This window comes from Protopterus annectens, chromosome 1.part1 (genome assembly GCF_019279795.1).
Source record: "Protopterus annectens isolate FY-2018-M chromosome 1.part1, PAN1.0, whole genome shotgun sequence".
Lineage (NCBI taxonomy): Eukaryota > Metazoa > Chordata > Ceratodontiformes > Protopteridae > Protopterus > Protopterus annectens.
This window is the reverse complement of record NC_056726.1, coordinates 648567198-648572197: the sequence shown is the minus strand read 5'-3', so window position 1 is coordinate 648572197 and position 5000 is coordinate 648567198. Positions and strand designations below refer to the sequence as shown.

The window sequence follows — 5000 nt, the reverse complement described above, 5'->3', positions numbered from 1 at the left end:
TATGAGACTACTGGCTCCTATCTACCTGTGACTGTTTTATAAAAAAATAAAAAAATAATAATAATAATTTTTGTGTGTGTTCTACAAATATGGCATATATGTTCTCATGATTTTTTTCTATATATTTCTCTATACCTGAATTTTGAATACTATGTATTTGCTTAAATGTATCTTTTAACTATGTAAGTAATGCTTAGTGTTTTTTTCTCATCATGTCACCGTAAATCATTATGTAATGTAATTTTTGGAGCTTTGCTCCCCGGGTCTCCACTAAAAATGGGCTCCTAGCCCAGTTAGACAGTACCCGGTAAACAAATGTAAAATAAAATAAATAAATAAATGTTGGCCAAGAGCTCTGGGTATGGTTCGTGACCCACTTACTCCATGGTGAAGCTACAACTGCCGTTTCTAAATTGTCTGATACTGTTTAAATTATGAAAAAGTAAAACAATGTATGCTAAACTGTTTTAACACCTGAAGCAAAAAAGTTTCTTGAGCATAGATGCAAGGCAGATGAAAGTGTGGTTATATTGCTTAGTTAAGTACTTACTTTCAAAGTCGGTGAGAAGTTGTCAGGTCTCCACTTTTGAAAGGCTGGCAGACCTTTTGGTGAGGTAACAAGCCCTTACCACTTTGCCTGAAGACATGAGAATCTGGTTGGAGATCAAGAATGTCACTCTGCAGATGAGCTGGGGAGAAAAGGGGATCTCTACTTAGCAAGCAGGGTATCACTGCATAAGAGGATACCCAGGGCTGCACACGGATGCAAGGAAATCCATGGTGGGCAGCCTAAATCACCTCAACAGAGTCTACCAGTAAAAGGAGAAGCCACTAGTTCAGGTACACAACCAGGATCAATGGTTATATGTTTTAAATGGAGAGGGGCCATGTAGCATACAAATGTCCACTGAAGCCAGGTAGGGAACAAAAGGTGAGGGAGCCAGTAAATGGGAATAACTGCCTGTCAGTGAAAAGCTGTATGGAGGCAACATTGGTACCAAACTATCACCAGAGTTTCTATCCTATCTTAGTGGATGGAAGACAGGCCACTGCTAAGAGAGAGAATTTCTGACATAACCATTGTGAAGCCTGCAGTGGTTAAAGAACAGCAGCACTTGCTTTGGCAGTCCACACCAGTTAGAGCTTTAGGAGGGACCCCTTTTCAATTACCTTTGGCTAGGGTTCACCTTGACTGGAAGGGTGGAAAAGAGAACAAGCAGGTAGGTGTGTTTGAGGATATCCCCGCAGATGTCTTAATAGGGAATGATTCTGATAATGTAGTACCTTGTATGCATGCAGTTACAAGCAGTCAGGCTAGACAGACAGGTAGGTCTGGTAGCCTGAGGGGGGGACACAGACCGACCCCCATGCCTGAAGCTGGGGCTGGTGATCTGGCTATTGCAGGGAGGGAGCTACCCTGTGGTAGTAAGCTTGAAAGTCAGAAACAGCTGCTGGCAGGTACTGATGTTCTCATGGACAGGGTGACTGCAAGAATAGAGGTGAGTCATAATACCCAGGCTGACAGTGAGGCACCGCTATCAGAAGATACTAGGCTTCCTGTGAAGGGGAGCTGGGACAGGTTACAAAGATAGAGTTGAGAGAGGATCAGCTTTTGGATTCCACCTTAGAAGGCTTGAGGGAGGTAGCTAAGGAGGCACCCAATGCTCAAAGAAAAGGGGAGTCTGTACACTGGAACAAAGGGTTATTGTACAGACAGCAGATCCCTGAGGGAGGGCTAGAGGGTGAGGTAATATGGCAGTTGGTAGTGCCCAGAACCTACCATCTGGCATCTCTAGCCATAGCCCATGATATTCCTTTAGCAGGTCATATGGGCATAAAGCATACCAAGAGTCGTATTATGCAGAATATTTATTGGCTTGGTTTTGCAAAGGACGTAACAGAGTAATGCAGGACCTGTGAGCAGTGCCTAAAGGTAGATAATGCAAGGGACAAGGTCAAAGCTCTGTTGATGCCTTTTCCTGTGACTGAAGAGCCATTTCAGAGGGCAGCTGCAAACATTGTGGGGGGCCTCCAAGTTCCCCAAGCTTCACAGGGAAGAAGTACATCCTCATGGTAGTAGATTATGCTACTAGATACCCTGAGGTGAGTGGCTCTGTCCTCCATTGAGGCAGAGAAAGTGTCACATGCTTTGTTAGAGATTTTCAGCAGGGTGGGTTTCCAGAGGGAAATACTGACTGACAGAGGTGCCAGTTTAATGTCAGCTTGCTTGTCTGTGGAAGCATTGTGGGGTGAAGCACCTAAAGTCTACCCCCTACCAGCCCCAGACTAATGGTCCTATGGAGAATTTAAACTCTACATTAAAGACCACGCTACAGGCATTTACAGATCAGTTAAGGAGGGAATGGGACAGATATTTGCTCCATCTATTCTCTGCATACAGAGAGGTACCCCAGGAATCCACATTTTTTCACCCTTTGAGCTACTGTATGGGCATAGGTTGAGGGAGCCTTTAGATTTGATCTGTGACGAGTGGGAGCGTGAGTGTGAATCCCACAAGGAATCTGTTGTGGCAAATGTCCTAAACCTTGGGACAAGGTTTAAGGAGCTCATAGGCTTGACCCAGGAAAATCTGGCAGGAGTGCAACAGCAGAAAAATGTCTGGTATGACAGGAATGCTCGAGCCCAAGATTATGCTGCGGAACAGCAGGTTATGGTGCTTATTCCTGTCAGATACAATAAGCTGCAGGCAGCATGGGAAAGACGTTTCAAAGTGGTAAGGAAGATCAGTGACGTTAATTATATGGTAAATCTGCTTGGCAGGAGGCAGGGGCAAAAAGTGTACTATGTTAACATAATTGAAGCCTCAGTATGTTAGGGAGGACCTGGGTAGACTGCAAAGGACAGGGTTGACCATTAAGCCCAGTAAGTGTCAGGTGGGTATGGCAGAGGTTTCCTATCTAGGACATAGAGTGGGGAGTAGTAAGATTAAGCCAGAACCTGCAAAGGTGGAAGCTATTCAGGCGTGGTCTGCCTCTGTTACCAAAAAGCAAGTGAGGGCAGACTTGGGGACAGCAGGGTACTATAGAAAGTTCTTTCCCAATTATAGTACAATAGGTGCTCCCCTCACAGACTTAAGGAAAAACATGCCACATAAGGTAGTATGGACCCCAACCTATAAGCAGGCATTCCAAAAGCTTAAAAGGGCATTGGGAGGATCCTCTGTATTAGCCAGTCCAGATTGCAGCAATGCCAATGCAGATGGATTTTAAAGATACAGTATAGGTTAATGTGTTCCCAAACAGACCTATTTCACTCAAGGAACATTATTCCAGGGTCACTTCAAAAACTAGATTGAGTCTTCAAAACGGGGGAAAAGATGTGACATTGTGAGGTATTGCCAGCTGTATCAGGAGAAGTGCAACAGTGCATGTGTGGCATATGCCAGCATGGCTGACTGAAGTTTTGTAAATAATCTTATGTCAATTGACCACCCTAGTAATTCGTACTGATGCTTGCATTAAAAATCTATTTATAAAAGTTGCTTATGTTAAAAATGCTGCAACAGAATCCTAACAGAGTTCTGAATATGAACTGTACCAAAGTCAGGTGACTAGATGTCACCTGACATTTTTTTTTTTTGCCACGATGGCAGCGCCTTATATGGCTGCGGCTACTCTGGCTCCCCCTGTGCATTTTTGTGTTTCTGTGTGACGTTTGTTGAGTTGCTGTCGATTTGTCGTCTTTTGAGAGTCCATCTGATTTGGTCAAAGTGCAGATGTCTGCAGCTGTGGTTTTTTTTTTTTTTTTTGGCTCAGTCTTGGTGGATTGCCTTTTTGAGAATTATTGGGCTGTTGTATTCTTTCTGGGATCGTTGGGCCGATCATGGCTGTACGGGCCTTCGTGAGCTGCCAGTTGAGCCATGTTGTAGAGCCGATTTGTGGATTTTTGGATTCTATTGAGTTAGATGGCTGGTCTGTGACTTGGGGTGGTGCTGGTGTTAAAGGATGGTGTGGACAGACAGGATTGTTGTGGTCACTGTGATCATTTGGGCCTTCAGGTGGTGGCAGTTGTGACAAGTGCACTTTACCAATAGCTTTTTGGTGTGGATCAGACAGGATCAGTCTGGGACTTGGGGCGTTGCTGGTGTTGAGGATGGAGCTGGCAAAGGTGTGGACAGTGATAAAGCTGCAGTCACTGAAATCACCACTTGGATGTGTTCAGGCATGGTTGTTGAAGCTTTGGTGTCTTCAGATGGCTTGAACTCTACTGTTGTTGTTGCTGTTAATGTGTACTGTTATTTACATTTACATTTTTGCACGTGAGCTTGGAGAAATGTAATTTCGTTCAGCTGTGCACTGTAGCTGTATGGTCTGAATGACAAAGTTTTACTTTACTTATGTGATGTAATTCTATAACCAAGTGAATGATGGAACTCTGGCAGCAGCAATTTGTCTGTTTTTGTTTGGAATCTGCTATACAAAAGATCTATGTCAGTTGCCATAGTTCAGTAATAGTTGTTCAGTTCAGAGCGTGGAGTATCTCATCTTGCCTTGTGGAGGTGAGCATGTCAGCAGTACATCTTGCCTTGTGATATTAAGTGAGTTAACTAGGGACAGTTTCTCTTTAGTTTAGTTAGGAAAAGTAATGTGTGTGTTGTGTCACCTACTTGGCAGGGACAAGAAGCACTGATTGGACAGAGAGGGTACTGGAGGTTCTAGCTTGCCCAGCTAGGGTGAGACCTGGACCCTATAGCTGGGCTAGTGGGAAGCCTTATTGGGGACCTGGTAAGCAAAGGAGCAACCAGCACCAGACTGACAGTGATCTCTGTGTGCACTTAAGGGAAATTGTACTTCACTGCGTGTAATAGTTATCCTTTCCTCTCTTCTGAGAGACGACCTCCCTGGTGTTAGTGGTAAGGATTGAGGCTCCTTGATTGCTGGGCCAGGGCACAGTCATCACAGTCTCCCTCTACTCTTCCCTCATTAGGCCAGTCATCGAGTACAATGCCCCATTTGGCATGTACCTCACTAGATACCTGC

General features: G+C 44.5%; 1 protein-coding gene across 1 annotated transcript in view; it reads right to left on the bottom strand.

Moving 5' to 3' along the window:
• Positions 1–5000, bottom strand: part of FANCG (FA complementation group G) — a 1917581-nt gene that overhangs the window by 1553108 nt on the left and 359473 nt on the right. The window lies entirely within an intron of this gene.